A 23,566-nucleotide genomic window follows, 5' to 3' on the forward strand; every position below is an offset into this window, starting at 1 on the left:
GGAGCTAATTTCTGTGTGGGGGACGGGGCTCTGCCTCTGGTTCTGTTGGACTCCCACCCTTTCTCAGTCTCTGCCCTCCCCCCGCCGTATGGCCAACTTCATATGTTTTGATTTGAGTACTGCCCCCCCTTAGTTTTAAAAGTGTATCCATTAATGTTAGCTGTTCAAAACGCACCTGTTCCTTAAGCATTTAATTTCTCCCTGCTCTGTGTAGAAATGCAGCAAACATACCCCATCACCGCTGAGAGGCCATCACAACGTCTGAATCTGTTTACAATTTCTTCCCTCAACTGAAGCACCTTTATGGTCATTAAACCACATTTATAAAGCCACTGAGTTTTATTTCCTTGTTCAGTACTTCTCTTGTCCGAATTAGCAAATCGGGCCTTTCTGAATAGCCAGTGATCACTTTCCCCTAATAAATGAAGTTGGTAAAAATGAGGAATGTAAAGTTTGCTTGATGTGCTCCAGTAGAAGTCAGTTAATGCCATCTCAAGGTGTGAGTGAGTGGAGATTAGTAATTTGAACGTGCATGTAAAGGTTTATTTACACCGCTGTGGCCCCAGTGGGCCAAATTAAGTTAAGGACTACAAGTAATTCAGTATTACGTGGCACACGAGAATTTATTGTGTGGTCTTCCTTCTCTTAAACATCACTGAACATCTTGGGCATCGAATGAGCTACCTGTCCCTTAGGGAAAAACTGTCCTCTACCAGATATTTTTCCTACCCAGCTGATTAAATTTTGTTGTTGTTGTTTTTTAACACCTGTAAATGTCTTTCCCCTTAAATCCAATACTCTTTGAACTTGACAAGAATTTCCATTCTGATTATACGTCCCAGCTTTCAGTGAGTCCTAGGGAGGGCTATGAAAATGACATCTGATTGAATGCTGGTATCTTTCACCTACTGGGTCTCAGGGTAACACCTTATAAGGCCAGACTGACATGAGTCAGAAGATGAACATGCAGCTGGCGTTCTTCTGTGTCCAGGGACCCTCTGCGTGTTCACAGAGAGGTGGTGTCCTCAGCTGTCACTTTGCCGCCGGAAGTCAGGAACTGAGCTTGTCCACTTTGAAGCAGACGGCTCCCAGGTCCCTGCTCTTGAGGATCGGCGTGCGCTCAGCACACAACGGGGGACCCCACCTCACTGCTCTCTGGTTCTTTGCAGAAATCCTGAGTATGTTTCAGCAACATCTGAGATTTGTAAACCAATTTATATTAAGTGAGCATGTTATTTTAAAAACGATCTTGAGTCTTTTTTGAATACTCTCTTAGTCCCTTCCCTTCTTAGAAAATCAAGGTCTACATGGAGAATCTTAAGTGACTGGTTGCCTTTGCCCTTGATGGAAAGAAATACCAAATAGGTTGAGATCTGTTAGAACGCCATGGACTGAACTGTGACTCCCCAAAATTCACATGTTGCAACTCTTCATTTCCAGGCCCTCAGAATGGGGCTCTGTTTGGAAGTGGGATCTTTAAAGAGGTGATTAATGGAAGTGGGATCTTTAAAGAGGTGATTAAGGTAAAATGAGGTCAGTAGGTTGGGTCCTGCTTCCATAATGTTGGTGTCCTTGCAAGAAGAGCACATTAGGGGGTCAGTTAAGCCTCTGAGTCTTGATTTGGCTCAGGTCCCAATCTCTGGTTTTGTGAGTTCAAGCCCCACATTGGCTCTGTGCTGATAGCACAGACTCTGCTTGAGATTCTCCTCTCTGCCCCTCCCCTGCTCGCCATCTCTCTTTCTCAAAAATTAATAATAAACTATGAAAAAAAAAAACACCTTGAGGAGCTTAGGACACAGGCACACACACAGAGGGATGACCACGCTAGGACACGGGGGAAGACGGTTCACATGCCAAGGCAAGAGGCTCAGGAGGAACCAGCCTCGGCCCCGCCTGGATCTCAGACTCCCAGCCTCCAGTCTTGGGAGTAGGCGATGTCTGTTAAGCCTCCCGGTCTGTGTTCCTTTGGTATCGCAGGCCAGTCCCCCCAGGAGTTTAGAATTTTTGATGCCGTGAAGGGATCCAGCAGTCTGGACCAAGGTTCGACAGATTCGCGGCGGGGAGGGAATGCTCAGGGCTGAACGGTGAGCGCCGTGCCAGGAGGGGCACTGCGGAAGGTTCTCCAGTCTTCCTTCTGTCATCTTTCCACAGTTGAGTTTTGTGACCCTCCTCCGCCCCCCCCCCCCCCCCCCCCCCCCCACAGAAGTAAATGAACAAAAAGCACGGCGCCCTGACAGCCAAAGGAATAAGCCTGGGCCGTGACACCCTTGGTGCCTTTACAGGAAGAGCACTTTGTACTGTTCAGGATGGAGTTCATCGCAGTGCGATTCCTAGATGCCACGATGCTTTGCCGCGCCCTACGTTACAAATGTTTCTGGCAGCGTCTCCATACTAGTGCTTACCCTTCTGCTGTTGTGTCCCACCAGGCCCTCCGCGAGTCCTCCCTTCATACCAGTGGTCAGGACAGAAAGCCAGCACGGGCAGGAGAGGCCGCCGAAAGGTAGATCTGGTAAAGGATGGAGAAAGAACGTCCTTCAGCGTTGTATTTTGTGGAGGACATCTGTGGGTTTTCTTTTATTAAGAAGGCATAAAAATATATGGATTCGCCATTGAGCCATAAAGCCTGTGGTCTCCGGAAGCTGATTCTTAGCAGAGCTCACCCTTCTGCAATATGAGAAAGACACATCCATCTAGAACACTGTGGCCATCTATTTGTCCCCTAAAATTCATGAAGGACCTAAATTATCGATGTTCTTGACTGGTGCCAGTGGGAAATGGGAAAGAAAGACCCAGTGATTAATGCAGTTTGTGCGTGTGTGGTTATGATGTGGCGGTAAGAAAGGCCAAGGCCACGGTGCTCTTTGACAACTGGTGGCCAGCCTCGGGGAAGCGTCGCACGTTGTGCAGTGAACCGTCTGTAGCTGCCTTTGACCTTGGGTTGTTAAGGCTCTCGTGAGTGGAATGTTCAGAAAGGTTTATTCTCATAAGGGGTGATGGATCTGCTTGAGAGTCATTGTATAGAAGTCCACTTAGAAAAAAAGGAAGAACAGAGGGCTGCGAACGTTTCTTACTGTGTCACTTCTCTGTTGCCAGACTCCCCAGTCACGGTGTCCGCAGACACGCCTTCCTTTCTGGAGGCTCTGGGATTCCCTTGCCTTCCCCAGCCACATGCAGGCTGCCTCATTCCTTGGCCTGCAGCCCCTCACTCATTTCAGTCCATCAGCAGTCTCGTGACTCTGACCATTCTTTGTTAATATGGCCGTTTGGAGCCCTCCTCTTCCCTCCCAGCACTGCTTTCCTCACACCTCGCAGATGTGGGGGTGTCGTGTTTCCATTTTCATTCATCCCACAGTATCTGCAAATTTCCCTTATCATTTCCTCTTTGGCCTTTGAATATACAGGCACATTTTTACATTCCACATGTTTATCAACTTCCCCAGTAGTTTTTCTAAAATCATCTTCTATTTTCATTCCACTGTTGATTGGGGAAGTATTTTGTATGATTTCAAGACTTCCTCATTTTACGAAGTTATGCCCAGTGTACCATCTTCCCTGGAAAGGTGTGTTTTCTTCGGGTGGGGGGAACACTCCATAGATGTCTGCTAAGTCTAGCTGGTTGGCAGTGTTTACATACCTGAGGGTATTACATCTAGTCTCCTGTGTCGTTGCTGCTTTTTAATCTAATTCTACTCCTTATTAAAAGTGGGATACCCAAGTCACCAGCTCTTATTGTTGAACTACCTATTTCTCCCAACGATGTCATCAGTTTCTGCTTTATGTAATTGGGGCTCTATTGTTGAGTTCATACGTTTATTATTGCGTCTTTAGAATGGGGAATGGCCTCTTCATCTTTATGAAATGGTTTTTTTTAATGTCTTATTTATTTCTGAGAGAGAGAGGCAGTGTGACAGGGGAGGGTCAGAGAGAGAGGGAGACAAAGAATCTGAAGCGGGCTCCAGGCTCTAAGCCAGCTGTCAGCACAGAGCCCGATGCAGGGCTCGAACCCACGAACCGTGAGATCATGACCTGAGCCAAAGTCGGATGCCCAACCGACTGAGCCACCCAGGCGCCCCTATGAAATCTTTCTTTTAGATTCCTTTGTTGTGTAACTACTACAAGTATTTGTCTTGAATCTCTCTTGTGTGACGTAGCCAGTCTGCCTCTCTTTTGGTTGCTGTGTACGTTGGATATCTTTTCCATCCTTGACATCTTGTTCTTCTCTCCATCTAAACACTATCTTGTAGACACGTTCTAGTTGGATCATGGTCCTCTTTTTTTTTTTTAAATCCATTCTGGCCGGGTTTAGCTTTTAGTTGGGGGTTTTAACCATTTACATAAAATGCCACTCTTAATAAAATACGATTTTTGTAAGTCATGTTGTTTTCTCTATGTCATATTTTATTCCGTTATTTTTCCATGGAGAAGTCACACTGCCGTCTCTCATGTTAACTACATACTTTCTAGTGTATCTTTTTTATAAAATATATAATTGATTGTCAAATTGGCTAACTTACACTGTACAGTGTGCTTTTGGTTTTGAGGGTAGATTCCCGTGGTTCATCACTTCCATACAACACCCAGTGCTCATCCCAACAAGTGCCCTCCTCAGTGCCCATCACCCACTTTTCCCCTCCCGCCCCATCAACCCTCAGCTTGTTCTGTGTGTTTAAGAGTCTCTTATGGTTTGCCTCCCTCCCTCTCTGTAACTGTAACTATTTTTTCCCTTCATTTCCCCCATGGTGTTCTGTTAAGTTTCTCAGGTTCCACATATGAGTGAACACATGATATCTGTCTTTGTCTGTCTGACTTATTTCACTCAGCGTAATACGCTCCAGTTCCATGCACGCTGCCGCAAATGGCATGATTTCATTCTTTCTCATTACCACGTAGTATTCCATTGAATAGATAAACCACATCTTCTTTATCCATTCATCAGTTGATGGACACTTAGACTCTTTCCATAAGTTGGCTATTGTTGAAAGCACTGCTATGAACATGGGGTACATGTGCCACTATGCATCAGCAGTCTTGTGTCCCTTGGGTAAATTCCTAGTAGTGCAATTGCTGGGTCGTAGGGTAGTTCTGTTTTTAATTTTTTGAGGAACCTCCACACTGTTTTCCAGAGGGGCTGCACCAGTTTACATCCCCAACAGTGCAAGAGGATTCCTCTTTCTCAGCGTCTTCAACATTTGTTATTTCCTGACTTGTTTATTTTAGCCACTCTGACTGGTGTGAGGTGGTATCTCAGTGTGGGTTTGATTTGTATTTCCCTGATGATGAGCAGTGTTGACCATCTTTTCATATGTCTGTTGGCCATCTGGATGTCTTCTTTGGGAAAGTGTCTATTCATGTTTTCTGCCCATTTCTTCACTGGATTATTTGTTTTTCAGGTGTTGAGTTTGATAAGTTCTTTGTAGATTTTGGATAGTAACCCTTTTTTCCGATAATGTCATTTGCAAATATCTTTTCGCATTCCATAGGTTGCTTTTTAGTTTTGCTGATTGTTTCCTTTGCACTGCAGAAGCCTTTTATTTTGATGAGGTCCCAGTAGTTCATTTTTGCTTTTAAATCACTTGCCTTGGAAATGTATTGAGCAAGAAATTGCTGTGGCTGAGGTCAAAGAGGTTGTTTTCAGCTTTCTCCTCTAGGATTTTGATGGTTTCCTGTCTCACATTTAGGTCTTTCATCCATTTTGAGTTTACTTTTGTGTATGGTGTAAGAAATGATCTACTTTCATTCTTTTGCATGTTGCTGTCCAGCTCCCCCAGCACCATTTGTTAAAGAGACTGTCTTTTCCATTGGATGCTGTTTCCTGGTTTGTCCAGGATTAGTTGGCCATACATTTGTGGGTCCAATTCTGAGTTCTCTATTCCATTGGTCTATGTGGCTGTTTTTGTGCCAATACCATACTGTCTTGATGATGACAGCTTTGTAGTAGAGGCTGAAGTCTGGGATTGTGATGCCTCCCGCCTTGGTTTTCTTCTTCAGTATTACTTTGGCTATTCGAGGTCTTTTTGGTTCCACACAAATTTTAGGATTGTTTGTTCTAGCTTTGAGAAGAATGCTGGTGCAGTTTTGATTGGGATTGCATTGAATATGTAGATTGCTTTGGGTGGTATTGATATTTTAACAGTATTTATTCTTCCAGTCCATGAGCATGGAATGTTTTTCCATATCTTTGTGTCTTCCTCAATTTTCTTCATAAGTTTTCTCTAGTTTTTACCAGACAGATCTTTTACATTTTTGGTTAGGTTTATTCCTAGGTATTTTATGATTTTCAGTGCAATTGTAAATGGGATCTCTTTCTTTCTTTCTTTTTTTTTTTTTTTTGCTATAAAGATTTCATTTATTTTTTTAAGAAAAGTAGCTTCAGAAAAAGAAGAAAATAATCTAGATCATTTGAGAACGAGTGTAAGTGGGGGAGGGGCAGAGAGAGAGAGTTAGAGAGAGAGATAGGGAGGAAGACATAGAATCAGAACCAGCCTGTCACTGCAGAGCCCGACGTGGGGCTCGAACTCACACACTGTGAGATCATGACCTGAGCTGAAGTCGGACGCTTAACCGACTGAGCCACCCAGGCGCCCCTTGATTTCTCTTTCTGTTGCTTCATTGTTGGTGTATAAAAATGCAACCGATTTCTGTACGTTGATTTTGTACCCTGCGACTTTGCTGAATTCATGGATCAGTTCTAGTAGGCTTCTGGTGGAGTCTGTTGGGTTTTCCGTGTAGGGTATCATGTCATCTGCGAAGAGTGAAAGTTTGACTTCCTCTTTGCCAATCCTGAGGCCTTTGATTTCCTTTTGTTGTCTGATGGCTGATGCTAGGACTTCCTGCACTATGTTAAACAACAGTGGTGAGAGTGGACATCCCTGTCGTGTTCCTGATCTCAGGGGGAAAGCTCTCAGGTTTTCCCCGTTGAGGATGATGTTAGCTGTGGGCTTTTCATAGATGGCTTTTATGATAAAAATACAGAAGGCTTCACGAATTTGTGTGTCGTCCTTGCACAGGGGCCATACTAATCTATTGTTCCAATTTTCATATATGTGCTGCTGAAGAAAGCACTCTAGTGTAGCATTTCAGTTCTCGTTTCTTTTATTATATATTATATATGTTTTTAGTTATTTTCTTAGTGATTGCTCTGAAGATTACAGTTAACGTTTTTTTAAAATTTATTTTAGTGTTTATTTTACAGAGAGAGAGAAAAAGAGAGAGAAAGCGAGCGCAAGTGGGGGAGGGGCAGATAAAGAGGGGGAGACACAGAATCGGAAGCAGGCTCCAGGCTCTGAGCTGTCAGCACAGAGCCTGATGTGGGGCTCAAACCCGTGAACTGCAAAATCATGACCTCACCCAAAGTCAGACACTTAACCAACTGAGCCACCCAGGTGCCCCAGTTACAGTTAACAACTTAATGTGTTGCATTAATGCCAACTTAATTTAAAAAGTATACAAAAACTTTGTTCCTATTTGTCTTCATTCTCACCCTCCTCCTTCATGATGTTATTGTCGTGAGGATTTCATCATTCAACATTATGTGCACATAAATAGAGATTTATAATCATTGCTTAGTGGAACTGTCTTTTAAATCAGACAAGAAAAAAAAGATTTACAAACAAAAACACATTTGTCTTATCTTTTACGTACCCCCGTGGGCAAAATCTCACCCCCCTACCCCACATTTGTGAACCATTGGTTTAAGATATATTAAAAAAAAAAAAAAAAAAAAAAAAAAAGATGTTCTAGCATTCGTACTGAGCATAGTTTCAGCAAAGTCTATGAAGATTGACTTTGAGAAAGATTGACTTTGAAAACTATGAGAAAGTTTTGAGTTGGTCGTTGCATAATGAGCTGACAAACAAAGATTCAGGTATAAAAAAAAAGTATTACATGTTTAAGTATTTCCAAGCCTTACTTGGTAGATCTCATTCTTGGGTTGTATGCCACCTTCAAGGTAGATCATAATGATGGAGAAGGGACATACGTACCCTACTGTGACCTGACTCTCGCACTGGTATCAGTGTGAGCTGGGGAGAAGTCTTTTTGGACAGTGTGGTTTTGTTTTTCGCGGGCTGCATGGTAAGGGGGCATTACACACTGTGAAGGCTAGACATCCTGAATTCGCGAGTGGGTGATCAGAGCTGAGACGTGCTGCATCCGTGTGTTTCTGACTCACCCAAGCGCAGAGGTGCGACCACGTCCCTGAGTCGTACACCCTGGCGCTCCGTGGTGCGCAGGGATGGTGATGGCCGCAGGCAGAAGCTGCAGCAGGGAGCAGGTGCCTCTTGCTGTGGGAGCCCTCATTCCGGGTGCGGGGCAGATCCATGTGCCGTCCCGTAGCACATGCATCCGTACAGGGAAAGCGGGCGCTCATCTCCATCCGCACATTCTGGGGTTCCCCTCCGAGCAATCCATGTGGGGAACGAGAGAGGATCGGGTGTAGGAGAGGGAGCGGCCGTCAGTATCTGGGACTAGGGGAAAAGCTGATTGGAAAAGACTTTTTCCTGTATGCGATCTGCTAAAAGTGTGCTTTTATAAAGACACCAGGGGTGCATGAATGGTTCAATGGATTAATAAGTGTCCGAATCTTGACTTCAGCTTAGGTCACGATCTCACGGTTTGTGAGTCAGAGCTCTCATTAGGCTCTGTGCTCACAGCATGGAGCCAGCGTGGGATTCTCTTGCTGTCTCCCTCTCTGTCTGCCCTCTCCTATGCGGCTGAGCTCCCTCTGTCTCAAAATAAATAAATAAACATTGAAGAAAAAAAGGAAAAAAGAGAGAGAACAATATATGCGTATAAAGCTTGTCGATGTTACTCAGCATCCTTCTGGACCCTTTCCTCTCCGTTATATGTATCAGCTTCTTTTTTTTTTAAATTTTTTTAGTAATTTCATTTATTTTTGAGACAGAGAGAGACAGAGCATGATCTGGGGAGGGACAGAGACAGAGGGAGACACAGAATCGAAGCAGGCTCCAGGCTCTGAGCTGTCAGAGCAGAGCCCAGTGCAGGGCTCAAACTCACAAACCGTGAGATCATGACCTGAGTGGAAGTCGGATGCTTAGCCGACTGAGCCACCCAGGCGCCCCTACCTGTATCAGCTTCTTGTACGAATGAATGTAAAAATGTTTTAATTTGCGGGATTGACGACTGGCGCTCCTTTGGTCGGCCCCACCTAATGATGGTGTAGCTTTCTTGAATTTACGAACGCAGACGCAGGCTCTTTGCCCGCCTCACTGTGTCCCACAGCCATGGGGTCACCCTCACACAGCGCAGCAGAGAGCACGGCTTCCCAGTGGGCAGTGGGGCACTTCCCACAGTTGTGATGGCAGCCTGGACGCTCCCGGCCCAGCCCCGTCCCCACTCCCAGCCACACAGGCCCACCTGCCTCTGGGCGCTCCGTCTCCACTCCCAGCCACACAGGCCCACCTGCCTCTGGGCGCTCCGTCTGAGGAGCCTGTCCATTCAGTGGGTGCGCGAGCCGTCAGCCCTGGACGCTGCGGGCCCTTGCCCTGCCCTTCAGTCATCTCCCAGCCCACCTTCCGCATCACTACAGGCGTCCTGGGGGCCGCTCTGGTCCAGGACGATGTGGCCATGCCGCGTCGACCCCCAGGCTCGTTGGCAGGAGCCACCCCATCATTGGTACAGGGTCTCCAGTGCCCGGGCAAGCCTGGCTCAGGTCAGGCACTCGGGAAGCCTGGGCCGGCGAGGGCCCCTTCAGGGCTGCTGCGGTCTGTTCCCTCACTTGTGTTTTCACACGCGTCGTCTGCAGCGCCTGCTGGGAACAGCGCCTTATGGCTGCACTTCCCGACTTCACCTCTGCACGGGCAGCGTGTGTTGAGCACACCCTCTCTTCTGGCCAGCTTCTGTCTAATGTTTCGTCCTCAAACAGCCTGAGGCCACAGGGAACATTCTCCCAGCTGCACCGTTGACGGGACTAAACCTTCAACAGGCTGTTTCCTTTGACCAGGCGACAGCTGTAGGGAGTGGGAGACCCAGCGTGCAAACGCAGGTCCCTCCGGGCCCCCAGGCGTGGCTGATCCCGGCACACACACCCCTCCTCTGCGGGCACGGCTGCTGGCAGCTTCCAGTCTGCTTACCCCAAGGCTCCGGTGCTCCCAGACGCCGCTGTGCACACTGCACCAGCCGCGGCTGGTGACACAGTGTCCCCGTGCCCATCTTGCCGTCCTCCCTGCCTGCGCCTCACGGCAGAGTGGGCTCCTGTAGTCGGGCAGGCTGGCCCTCGTCTCCGGATGCCCCCAGCCTGCGCGGGCCTCAGACTTCCCGCAGCAAAGGCAGAGCTTCCCGTCCCTACAGGACTCACACGCCCAGGGCCTCTGCGCCCAAACGTGCTGACTTCGCTCCAGGCGTTAACAGAAATCTGTGGGAGAACCCACCCCGGGGGGCCCCTTGGCTGACCTCTCTGGGCTCTGGAAATACCTCCACTTCATTCTCCCAGCTAGACAACTCCAGGTGCAGGGAGTCGGCTCCAGCTTCTCGATGCATTGCTCCAACAAGAGAGAGCGCAGCAGGGCAGATGCGAACCCCAGAGCCTGGGTTTGCAAAAGGGGGACGTACGGGGTTAGGAAGGGGACACGACTTTGCAGCCCGCATGAGTACCGGCTGCTGCAGGCGTCCGCTGTTCGAGGACACGCAGGTGTGCCTGGCGCCCAGGCCTGAGGAGGGGAGGCCGTCCGTGACCCGTTGTCTGCATCCTGTATGGCCGGGACACTGTGCCCTGGCCTCAGTCTGCACACCTGAGAGCTGGGAATGGCATGCTCTTCATCCATTCTCAGTGCCACACCCCCCATGGGAAATGCCAGCCATTGTTGCCCCCGTCTTACTCATTATCGTGGTAGCCACACGTTCTGTGTCGTGTCATGACCATGAATGCCGAGGACACTTCAGCCCCGAGGTTCTAAGCCGTGTACAGGCATCACCCTCGTGCATGGGGCTCATGGAAACCGAATTTGCCTGGGCCTGGGCGCTCGGGCTCAGCAGGTCTGGGTGGATCTGGGAATTTGCATTTCCTGTGAGCGTCCGGGCAGTGCTGCTGCGGTGTGGGTGGGTGTCCTGGCAAGCCGGTGCCGGCGTCCGGGTCCTGGAGCTGACACGGGACCGGGGAATGTGCGGAGGCCGCCTGCGAGAACGGGAACTCACGGGATTGCACGCAGGAAGGCTGTGTGTCGGTGCTGCGTCGGCTTACCTGGAATACATCGTGGGCACTCGCAGTCTCCGTTTCTTTGTCTTATTTACTTGATTCCAATTCCCTTACACATGTGCTTGTCTTTTTTTTTTTTTAATTTTTTAAATGTTTTTACTTATTTCTGAGAGATAGAGAGAGAGAGACAGAGTAAGCAGGACAGGGTCAGAGAGAGAGGGAGATACAGAATCAGAAGCAGGCTCCAGGCTCTGAGCTGTCAGCACAGAGCCCGACGCAGGGCTCGAACCCACGAGCTGTGAGATGATGACCTGAGCCGAAGTCGGACGCTTAACCGACTGAGCCACAGAGGCACCCCCACATGTGCTTGTCTTGATAGTCCACGGGCCTCGTGGTGTTGATGGATCAGTACGGTTCCGTCAGGCCTCACAGGCAAATCCACACCTTGCAGAGTGAGTCCAAGGCTGTGATTGGGAGATTGGTAACGTGAAAAGCACTTCATCACAACTACCCCGGTCCGCAGTTGTTTCCATTTTCCCCCCTTTTAGGAAATACTTGTTTCTAATCCTGCACTTTCTCAGGGCTCAGTACATACCATCCTCTCTGCCTTTTGCCTCTCTGTCTCCGACCTTCACCACGTTGTTCTGTTTCTCGGGACCCAGTGTGTATGTCTGTCTGCTGCGTCTGGTACCAGAGCCAGCCCTTACCAGCACCCAGCCTTCCCCATGACCGAGGGCAAGAAACAGAGCAGGGCCAGCTGCAAGATGCTCAGGAACCACAAGACAATGACCAAGAGGAGGTCTGGATGCGGGGAATAAATTACCCTGTTGCTCTGTGTTTTACCCTTCTTCACAAAGCGGGGGGGTGGGGGGGGTACTGTCTCCTGTGGTTTCCCTGAAAAGCACGGTGTGATCATCACACAGGTGGAAGGCTGCTTGGCTGCACTCCCTGGCTACCTGGGGACCCCTGTACTTGACCTGGCAGGTGCCTAGGGCACCGGGGATTTCTGTAGGGAAAGCGTATTTTAGGCCTGGAATCCTGAGAAAGTGTGTTTCTACCTAGTCCAAGGTACGAGGCACCGCTGCCAAGTCTTTCATCCTTGCAGACCCTCCAGACCGGAAGAGCTCTGTCCCTTTTGTGTGAGCCTGCCTGTGCTTGCAGGACTTAACCGTACAGTCTGCATCCACGCGCAAATTCCTCTGCAACGGCACAGAAATGACAGTTGAGGAAGGAAAGTCAGGTCCCGAGAAAGTTCCGTCACATTGGCCTTCAGGGGTAGTTTACAGTGTCCACTTAGATCATGGTTGTTGTTTTTTTTTAAGTTTATTAATTTATTTTGAGAGATAGAAACAGCATGAGCAGTAGAGGGGCTGAGAGAGAGAGACAGAGAGCTCCAAGCAGGGTCCATGGCCAGAGCGGAGCCTGATGCAGGGCTGAATGCCTCGAACCCTGAGATCATGACCTGAGCCTAGATTAAGGGTTGACACTGAACCGACCGAGCCACCCAGGCGCCCCGGTTGGATCAGTTTCAGCGTGTGATGACCTGTCTGACTTCTTTCATCGAGTGTAATTGACCTGAAACTCATTCGTGTTATTGTGGGTGCCCGCGGGTCGTGTTTTCCTTTCCACTGCCGTGCTTGGGCCACCGTTTTGGAGGCCAGACGACGGGTAAAGCGGAGGCGTTCACAGGCTCTGCTCCTTCTGGGCTCCAGAGCAGAATCCGTCTTCTTGTCTTTCCTCCTGGCCTCCTGGCCCTTCCTCACTCCCAGCTTCTGCCTCTGAGGTTCTGGGGACCAGGTTGTAGACATCTGGGGACTGCTGCTCCATCTACTGCAGGTTTTTAGTCTCATCATTGAGTTGCAAAGTTCGGTTCCTTGGGCAAGAAAAGTCGTCAAGTTCGGTTCCTAGCTGCAGGTCCTGTGTGTATATGTGCGTATGTTGTAAAGATCGTTGCCTTTTGTTTTCTTACCAGTGTCTCTGCATTTTCATGAAAACCCCTTTACCTGAGTATCCCTCATGCATCTTGAATTTTGTGTTCTCTGTAGGAAAACCTCATGTAACCTGAGATTCCAAACATGGCCTTGTGTGTTTTCCTCTACAAGTTCTGTAGTTTCGGTTTTACATTTAGATCTATGATCCCGTGTACCCATGTTCGTCCACCCCCCCCATTATACACCTGTACTCCATACGTAGATGGATGATCCAGCAACATTTTCTGAACAAGTTCGTGTTTTCCATGGCTTTTAGAAATGGAGTATAAATTACCAGGGGTGGAAAAGAATCCTTTGCGCAATCCGCATACTCGCCAAGTAGAAGAATCAATAATGCCGGTGATTCATGCCAAATGCTAATCAAAGGTTTGTACTTTACAGCGGATCACACAAATGATCATAACTGGCCTTTATTTTAAGCAATCACATTCAGCATTACTCCTTTACAGTTCAAAACTGATCGCTTACAGCCATGGGAAGCAATACATCAAATACTTTTAAGTACTTTTCTCTAAGCCCGCCAGAGCAAGAAGCCTCCGATTTGAAGCAAATATTACCGCGACTCATAATTTCATGCTTGTTAATTATTCATTTCCGTCTTTTACATCCCGAAACACAAGGAAACACTCCCTTTTACACGCAGGCTCATTTGTAAAGCTTAACTAGCTGCTGCAGACAGGGCGCAAGCCCCTCCCGTGTGTGGAGAGCACGCCGGGCCTTGCTGGACGCAGGCGAGGGGGTCCCAGTGCTCGGGGGCCTGCCTGGGGAGCACATCTCCGGCCTTCCTTCCTGCTGCATTCCTGTCTCCCTTCCTCCTGGGCTCTGGTTCCCTTCTGCCCACACTGCTGGGAGTCCCAGCCCTGACGCTCCCTCCCCGTCTGCCCAGCCTCCGCTCGCTGCTCTCAGACCACCTTTGTTGGCCACCCCGGTCGTTGGCATTAGCAGAGGGCGACGTTTCAGTAGGTCTCGAAAAGTACTCGGATTTGTACACAGGTATCTTCTCCTCCTTTTTGCACAATTTACCTTTGCAGGTGTTTGACTGCTCCTTTGGTTTTTGAACAAGCATCGATGAGCTGTTTGGTTCTGATCACAGGTTTATTTCACTTACAACAGGGACTGTTTTGGTGTTTTCTGAAGGCTTATCACATAGTAGGTCCCCAGTAAATATTTGCTTAATCAAATCGATCGCATTTTAAGCATTATGTCCTTTCTGTAGTACCGAGATCGATGTCTGGTTCTTAAGATTGTTCGCGTATGATTCTGTTCAATGTTGCATGTCGTATTTACTTTTATAATATAGGATGTTTCCAATTTATAAATATTTGGTCCAGAAGGACCTCTGTGCTCAGTCAATTGAAACTTTGGCTTAATTTTAATTTGGGGGAAAAATCAATTTTACATTGCTTTGGGTTCTCCCGTATATCATTACAGTTGTGGTTTGTTTTTTGTTTTTTTTTTCCTACAGTATCCAAAGCATAAATGAAATAATTGGTGGAGGTCAGCCAGGAGCAACGAGCATATAATATTTTTGAATCACATGTAATTAAGCAAAACAAACCAACACTACAGTTAAATATCAAACAAGGTGGTTTTATATTTTGTTGTGGTTTGTAATCTGCTGTTTTTCAGTGGAAAGAGATTCAGTAAAGATTTCCAGGAATCCTGAAAGAAAATCATTTCTGTTTGTGACTTTCCACTGCACTAGATTTTTTTTTTTTTAAGTTTACTTGTTAATTTTGAAAGAGAGAGAATTTGGGAGGGGTGGAGAGAGAGTGAGAATCCCAAGCAGGTTCAGTAAGATCCGTGCAGAGCCCGATGTGGGGCTGGAACTCATGAAATGAGAGATCATGACCTGAGCGAGACCCAGAGTTGGACACTTAACCGATCGAGCCACCTAGGTGCCACCCACTGCACCAGATTTTTACAATTTTTTTTTTTCCTTTGGACTTTTCGGCTCCTTCCCTTGTGAGCTGTGTACATCTCTGTTTTTTGTTCAGGCCCGTCCTGTGCCGGAGCGTCTCCCACAAACCCCCGGCCCCACGGTGCACGGCAGGGTCCGGGCCCATGTGTGAGGAGCTTGTTGCCAGGCCTGTAGCACACAGCACAGGGCCAGACCCCGATCCGTGTGTGCGCGTGCAGCAGCTCATTACACCGCGAGAGTGTTTGTGGACTGTCGTGGTCCCTCTAAGTGGCGCCTCACCCTCGTACCGTGTGGCTGCAGGGGCACATTTCAGTCCCAAGGGCCGCGACTGCAGCAGCGCTCAAGGAGTTCGTGTGTGGACAGGTGCGCTGGGGAGTGAGGGGACGGCGCTGGGGAGTGAGGGGACGGCGCTGGGGAGTGAGGGAACGGTACTGGGCAGTGCGCGGCCCCACCGCCTGCCCAGGACCGTGATAAAGATGGCTTGTGCATTGCTGGGTGGCCAGGGCAAAATGTGGGGGCCGGCTGGCAGCAGCCACCAAGGGCCTGTGGTCTCTGCGTTTTGAGTGGCTCAGTGACAGTTTCCTTGAACGGGACTTGGATGACTGGGGCAAGCCGGCAAGGTGCCCACCCCTCGCAGCTCGCCGGGTGGCTTTCCAGGTGGGCTTGGCGGGTCCTTCAGGTGGAGCATCTGCCCCCTGGGGGTTGCCCGCTCGTCCGTCTCCACGTTGGGTGATGGCCCGGGAGCAGACGACAGCGGCCTTTGGCACGCGGAGCAGGAATGAAGTAGGCGGGTGGCTGCCAGCTTACACACCGCACAGCGGTGCTAAGTGTGCCCGGGACGCATGTGGCGGCTCAGCCCCGGCCCTCAGCGTCCCCGCGGCGGTCCCGGAGCCAGAGCCCACCCTCCGTCACAGTCGCAGGTCCCCACCGGCTCCGCCCTCACTGCCTGCCCCCCTTCAGCGCAGGGCCAGCCTCCAGAGGCCAGATGGGCCCCCAACCCAGGCACGCGGGACGCTCTGCTTCCGTGTAGACCCCCCGCCTCGCCACCTCCCCCCGCGGCCCCCGTCTGCCCGCTCGGAGTGAGCGGCCCCCACGCGCTCTCATCCCCAGGCCCGCATTGGCCTCCGCGGCCCCCTTCGTCAGCAGGACGTTGAAGCTCCAGGGGCGGCGCGTTCCGTCCCTTGCCAGGTCTGTGAGCTGTGTCCCTGCTTCCTTGGTGCCTCCAAGAACAGCGCCTCCTGCTACGCCCAGGGTGGCCGGTGCTCCCAGCACATGCTCCTCCAGCCCCTGCGAGGCCGTGGCTCCCGTGGGCCGTCGCTCGCCACGGCGGCCCGTCCGGCTGAAGGGCTGAGTGGGACCAACGTGCATCAGCAGGAGCTGCCTGGGAGCCGTCTCCCCCCGCCAGAGCGCGGGCTCCGTGCCCTGTGCCGTCAGCAGCAAGAGCAGCCGTCAGCCCAGTGTCCGCACAGCGCAGCTCTGGCCTTGGGGTTGTGGGCAGGACCAAGCAAGCTCCGCTCGCTGCCTTAAGGATCCAGAGAAGCCCAAGGCAACCGCGACAGCAGATCTAGGCTGTCTGACGGCTCAGCCCCGTCCCTGTGAATCAGTGCTCCGGGCCCCGGGCATTTGAGAGCTCCGTGGCCCAGAGCGCTGCTCCTGAGCCCGCAGTCCGCGTGGGGAGCAGGACGCGTCCCGTGCGGTGGGGACCTTCATGGGCCCGCGGACGCCTTCACGCCGGGGAACCGGACCCCCGCCGAGCGCGTGCGGGTCACAGAGGTGAGGCTGAGCGTAGCCCTTCTCCAGACCAGGCCGCCAGCGGCAACTGTGACCTGCTGTGTGCTGGTCCGAGGGCTACACGTTGTTTTCTGGGTTTCCCGGGAGGAGGAAAATGAGCCAAGTAACTCCTTTCAGTAGAGTAGGTCCCGCTAAGCCGCCTATATTTGTATTCCTCAAAAGAAATGGTAGCTTCTTAGATGTCTTTTCAAGGGAGGTACGCCCTCGCCCTGTGAAACTGCTGCGCACAGTCCCCTGGCCGTCCCCGAGCCCCTCTGGTGTGGCGCCCAATTAACTGCGATTAACCGGCAACTCTAATTAGTTGGACTCATCTGCTGCCGTTAATGTCAGAAAGGGTGGGGCATATTCATCCTTTCTTATTTAAAAACTACTTTCACTAAAAACATACTAACATAGATCTCACTTGTGGTCAGAGGAAGGAAATAGGAAAGGAAAAGTTTAAGTAGTAATGGGACACAGTGGAGAGAACATGCAGACATTGGGATTAAGGTCGTTGCTGAATTTTCCCCCTTCATTTCTACTAATCTATATATGTCGTTATGAAATCAACCTTTTCTTAAGGGTGAGCCATTTTAAAAAAGTTTTTTTTGATGCTTATTTATTTTTGAGAGAGACAAAGTGTGACCGTGGGAGGGGCAGAGAGAGAGAGGGAGACACAGAATTCACAGCAGCTCCAGGCTCCGAGCTGTCAGCACAGATCCCACCCCAGAGGCTTGAACTCAAGAACCGTGAGAGCATGACCTGAGCCGGAGTGGGACGCTTAACCGACTGAGCCACCCAGGCTCCTCAGAGGTGACCCATTTTTAAAATCACTGGCTTTATAAAGCACAGGGCTTCAGTAAAAACATTAGTCAGTCAGTGGATTTCAATTTTGACGCATAGGCGAGTGCCCCAGGGTGCCGTTAAAGCTCACACTGCAGGGCCCAGCCCAGTCTCCTGCTCCCCAGATGTGCGGGCAGCAAGCACCTATGAGAACAACTCAGAAACAGGACACATGCCTCCACTTGATGTCATGGTGTTGTGTGTTTATCGTTAAAGCCGATCTGCCGTTACAGTGTGTTGTGCGTGCCCAGTGCCGCCTTCAGAAACCCTGCACAAACCTTGCTGCCTTCTTCAGTGAGGCTCTGCCTCTGCTCCAGCCTCACCTTCCCGTCCGCCAGGTGGGGGCAGTTTGATTCACTGAGGATGGGCTCTTGCATCTGAAAACTATCCCCATCTCCGGGGAACCCACCTGTCTGCCGCACAGATCACTGCGCTTTGATCAATCCCTGCCCCCTTTTGTAATTGGCAATCATACAAGTATGACTGTTTTGGAGAAACATTAAGTTTGGGGGGAAAAGCATTAAATTGCTTTGTTGTAGTGTTTAGGGTATGCAAGGTATCTGCTCGCAGGCAGTGTCCTGTGGGTCAGAGTCCCTCTTCCAGAACTCATGGGGCCAGTTGTATTCCAGGTTTTAAGTTATTGGTGTTAAAAAGCATTACCATTCACACGTTCCCTGAGCTATATACACTGTCAGTAGGGCGGGGTTGGCGCAGTACCCATAAGCAAAGCCACAGGTATTTCTGTAGAGAGGTATGTAATATTCAGCCTGTGATAAACAGTAAACAGCACTCCCACCCCTCATGCCAGTGCAGGTCGCATTTTGCTGCTAAATGAACACTTTTCGGATTGCAGAAGTCTGTGGATGAAGCAGTTGAGAATGAGGGGTGATGTCTGTGTGCCCGACCGGGCAGGTGGTTAACAAGGGTTTGTGAAGCTGCTTCCATACGCCTGCGGGAAGGTGGAATCTTTCTGTGAACCACTCACTCCAAGTAGTTAGTGGTTTAGTGTGTTTTGTTACTAAGTAAAATATTTCTCAGGAGGTGCTGTGACTTCTCAGAGGAAATAGCTCTTGGTGTACAAGAAAGATCTTGAGGTGTCTGAACCCAGATACAGGTGCCAGGCAGGTGTCCCCCTACCCCCAGAGCCCAGCAGGGACTGTTCTGCTTCACTGATACAACCACACAGAGGGGTGTAGCGGCCCCTCTGCCATCCCCATTCTACAGGTCGGTAACGCAAGGCCCAGCGGGGGGCTGAGCACCTGCTGGCAGATTTCAGTGCTTTGTCAAGTGCGGGGCCGGGTCTCAAGCCCAGGGACCTGGCCTCAGAGCGCCTGCAGCCGCCCACAGCTGGAGCCTTGTCACACCCAGCCCCGCAGGCCGGCACAGCAGGGCACCCCCGCTCCCCGGGGAAGAAACCACCAGTCAGGAACGCTAAGACACCCGTCCCACCACCAGCAGCTAACGTGTGACCGAGCTGCGACCTTACCGTTCAGCTTTCAGATTGCTGACGCCTGCAGATTTCCCGATGCCTCGTCCCAGGTCTGGTGTGGCAAGGACAGCGGGCGGTGCAAGTCCTGGTTCTAGAACCGGAATTAGGTGCTTGTGTGCCGGCTGGGGTGCGGCACGGGGAAGCCCCTGACCCCGTACGTCTTCCTGGGGTGAGATGCAAACCATCCCTGCCCTCTGAGAGTCAGTAAGCATGGAAACATGTTCTCAGTGATGGAAAGATGGCACTGACCACGGTCCCGGCGTCCCAGACGCCCGCGCGGGTCCCCAGGTCCCCATGCTGGCCTCGCTGCACGCACAGGTGCGGACATACACGCCTTCTGCGGCAGCTCCGTGAGTGTAGATGGGGCCTGTCCCTGGGAGGGTGGCCTGCTGCCACCACAACACTGCCTTCTGGCCACCGTGCCCAGCTCTGTCGGGTCGTCGTCTCCCTGTCTGGAGCCCCTCTGTCCCTGCTGACCTGATGGCCTCCCCTGTAGCCGCCGCCCGGTGCTGGTACCCGGGCTCGGGCTCCCAGCTCCCTCTTCCAGCAAACAGGGCGGTTTGTGGCACTTTGTAACACACCTAAGTTGGGTAGCAACTTCTGCGGCTGTAACGTGTACAGTGTTCTCCGGAAAGTAACAAATACACAGACGGACTTGAACATCTTGGCTCCCGCTCCCTTGTGCACAGCGGAGCCCACGCACCTGATCCCTGGGCCTGCTGCTGCTTGCGCTCCTTGTAGAGATTTTTTTTTTCCTTTCAAAACGCTGCCCCTTTAATTAGAAGCACGGTGTCATGGGCCGGCACAGTCATCCTCGGATCTGAGGACTCTCATTACTTGTTTAGAGCCTCACGTATTCAATGGGAATTTGGGACGGTTTTATCTAAATGCTGAAGAAGAGTGGTCTGCACAGCCTCCTGCAGATAGGTAACGCCGCAGCTCAGCGTCTTGTAAATTAAAAGCTCTGACACGAGGCTTTCAGTAAACAGCGTTTAAATAAAGCATTTGCGAAGGCCACCGCTTCGCTTCTGTTCGGGATTCGTATTTCCTCCACGCTCTTTCTCCTTCGTCACCACTTGCTTTACCCCGAGTCCTCGAACGGGACCTGCATCTTTCTGTCCCGCCTCTGCTCCTTCTTCTTCCCTGCTCATCCTTACGTTTGAATTTTTTTAATGTGTATTTATTTTTGAGACAGAGCATGAGCAGGGGAGGGGCAGAGAGAGAGGGAGACAGAGAATCCGAAGCAGCTCCAGGCTCTGAGCTGTTTGCACAGAGCCCGATGTGGGGCTCCAGCCCATGAACCGTGAGATCATGACCTGAGCCGAAGTGGGGTGGTTAACTGACCGAGCCCCCCAGGCGCCTCACAGTCTAGTGATGTAGACCCGAGTCTAGTTTCTCGCTCATTCGGTATCTGCACTTGCCATTTGTTCAGACTTCTCTGAAGTGCTAGAAAAAGAATGTCCAAGAACATACTGCCTGTCCTTCCTTCTCCTTCTAGTAGGGACCTTCCTGACACCCCCTCATGAGGGGTCATTGCCTACAGGCCACCCTGCACCAGCCAGAGGGTGTGGAGAAGGCCTTTGTGCTGGCGTGGAGGAGAAGGAAGCAGCCCTCCCTCCGCTTTGTGCCTTGTTCAGGCAGAGTACGCTGTGAATGCCTCGAAAACCCGTGCCAGCAAAGAGGTCGTGTGAACGCCGCGTGCTCAGCGCATGACCCAGGAACACTTTTCTTAAAGCCTCACCGTTTTCTGTGCCAACAAAACCACAGCACAGGGAAGGAGACAGGAGTCGTGTGTGAGCAGTTTCAGGTACCTGCACGCCCAGGGAGCCTGAGGTCTGTCTCGTGAATGTTCTCCGGCGCCGGGGAAAACCCAGCCAGTGGCGTAAAACCAAGGATCTCAGATAGTTGGGAGTGCTGAAGTGGCCGATGAGTGCGCCTGTCCCGGTGCCCTGGGCGGTGCCCGGTGCGTGCGCGCCTGCCCCGGTGCCCTGGGCGGTGCCCGGTGCGTGCGCGCCTGTCCCGGTACCCTGGCTGTTGCCCCATGAGTGCGCCTGTCCCGGTGCCCTGGGCGGTGCCCGGTGCGTGCGCGCCTGCCCCGGTGCCCTGGGCGGTGCCCGGTGCGTGCGCGCCTGTCCCGGTGCCCTGGGCGGTGCCCGGTGCGTGCGCGCCTGTCCCGGTACCCTGGCTGTTGCCCCATGAGTGCGCCTGTCCCGGTGCCCTGGGCGGTGCCCGGTGCACGCGCGCCTGTCCCGGTGCCCTGGGCGGTGCCCGGTGCACGCGCGCCTGTCCCGGTGCCCTGGGCGGTGCCCGGTGCACGCGCGCCTGTCCCGGTGCCCTGGGCGGTGCCCGGTGCGCGCGCGCCTGTCCCGGTGCCCTGGGCGGTGCCCGGTGCGTGCGCGCCTGTCCCGGTGCCCTGGGCGGTGCCCGATGAGTGCGCTTGTCCCCAGTGTCCAATGGGTGTACGCCTGTTCCTGGTACCCTGCTTGGGGTGGGGGGGCTGCCTCGACAAAAAGAAGGAAGAAAATGTTCGTTCTGCTGCTAATTGCTCAGCGTGGGGCTGAGGGCCCAAGGCCGGTCCAGGGGTCGCAGGTCACAGCGAGGCCCTAGCCCAGCACAGTCGGGGGCAGTGGGAGGAGAATCGGGATTGGCAGCGGGCATGGGGGTCGTGTTCAGGGCAGTTTTCCCTGGAAACTGAGGGAAGAGCCAGAGTCACAGGGAGCATCTGATGCCAACACCGTGTTCACAGGGGAGGTCGGCAAGGGCGCCTGCCAGGTCCAGGTCCAACCAGGAAGATCCATGGTCGGGGATGCATGAATGGGGCCGTAGCGGGTGCCCAGAGCCCATGGTCGGGGACACGTGGATGGGGATGCCTGAATGGGGACATCCCCACGTGCACTGAGCCCCTGGACAGGGACGCGTGAATGGGGACGTCCTCAAAGCTGCTGGCCAGAGAACTGTTTTGTAATCTATGAAGCAGGCCTGTGAGTGCAAAGCCAAGGAAGCCTTAGGGGACAGCCGTGGCCCCGCCTCGCCAACCATCTGGCCCAGAGGCCCCTTAAGGTGCAGAAGGTAGAGCCATCAATATGGGAGGCTTTCACCTGCAGGAGAACTGCCCTTTGTCTTGGGGTCTTGGACTTGCCAGCTGGTGGGCGTGCCCTCCCGCCCAGGCATTCTCTCACCTTCCGTGAGCAAGATGCAGATCGGGGTGGAAACTGCCCTGACTGTGTCAGGCGTGAGCGTTCCTTCCCGGACGTGTTTGACAACAGTCAGGCAGCTCTAGGAATGCGTAGAGCTGGCTGTGTGCGTGTAAGTATAGGTGATCTTATGTGCGTGAGTGTACGTCCATCTAGATGAGTTTACTACAGGCTCCAGGCTCTGAGCCATCAGCATAGAGCACGACACGGGGCTCGAACCCACGAACCATGAGATCGTGACCTCAGCTGAAGTCGGACGCTTAACCGACTGAGCCACCCAGGCGCCCCCAGTATCACTAGTATTAACAGTGTGTAGTATTCAGTGTATAAGAACGTAGTGTAAATAAGTATAAATATAGCAAGTACCACTTATCATGCTGTGTCTAATTTACTATATACTAAATATTAGTGGTAATACTATAATTATTACCAGTTATACACTTCGATGCTTGTTAACCTGAAAAGGCCCGAGGACGCTAACTCAGTTGTCTGACGCTTTACTGGTTAAAACTCTCCCGGGTTCCAATTCCCGGGCAGAGCTTCCACCATTACATGCTCCAGCCTCGTGAAATAATAATGAGACATGTATGCAGTGGTCTCTGCTCCTAGGTGCGGGCACGGAGCTTCTAAAACTCTCGAAATGTCCTAACTGATAAGAACACTTGAGGATCTTTGGTCTTTAATTTTTTTTTTTTTATGTGTATTTATTTTTGACAGACAGCATGAGCAGGGGAGGGACAGAGAGAGAGGGAGACACGGAATCTAAAGCAGCTCCAGGCTCCAAGCTGTCAGCACAGAGCCCGACGCAGGGCTCGAACCCACGAACCGTGAGATCATGACCTGAGCCGAAGTCAGACGCTTAAGCGACTGAGCCACTCAGGCGCCCCTCTCCTCCTCCCCCTCCTCCTCCCTTCCTTTGCCTCCTCCTCTATTTTTTTTTTTTTTATTTTGATGGCCAGAAAGTTTTTTTTTTTTTTTTTTAAAGTATTCGTTATATATGTCACGTCTTCACCGATTTATGTACTGATGGGCACTCAGGCTGCTTTCGTACCCTGACTATTGTAAATAATGCTGCAGTGAAGACGGGTGCAGATGTCTTTTTGAATTAGCGTTTTTGTATTCTTCGGATTAATACCCACAGGTGGCATTGCTGGACTGTGTAGACATTCTGTGGTTTTTCAGGAACTTCTACACTGTTTTCCACAG

At 51.3% G+C, this 23,566-nt stretch overlaps 1 protein-coding gene and 1 pseudogene across 2 annotated transcripts in view; one reads left to right on the top strand and one right to left on the bottom strand.

Annotated features, from left to right (window-relative positions):
- The window catches only part of LOC120235972 (pseudouridine 5'-phosphatase), a 75,884-nt gene that overhangs the window by 9,959 nt on the left and 42,359 nt on the right, over window positions 1-23,566 (top strand). The window lies entirely within an intron of this gene.
- On the bottom strand, window positions 6,963-7,062 carry LOC120235982 (annotated as a pseudogene).

The sequence above is a fragment of the Hyaena hyaena genome, unplaced genomic scaffold, assembly GCF_003009895.1.
Source record: "Hyaena hyaena isolate Hyena2069 unplaced genomic scaffold, ASM300989v1 scaffold_142, whole genome shotgun sequence".
Taxonomy (NCBI): domain Eukaryota; kingdom Metazoa; phylum Chordata; class Mammalia; order Carnivora; family Hyaenidae; genus Hyaena; species Hyaena hyaena.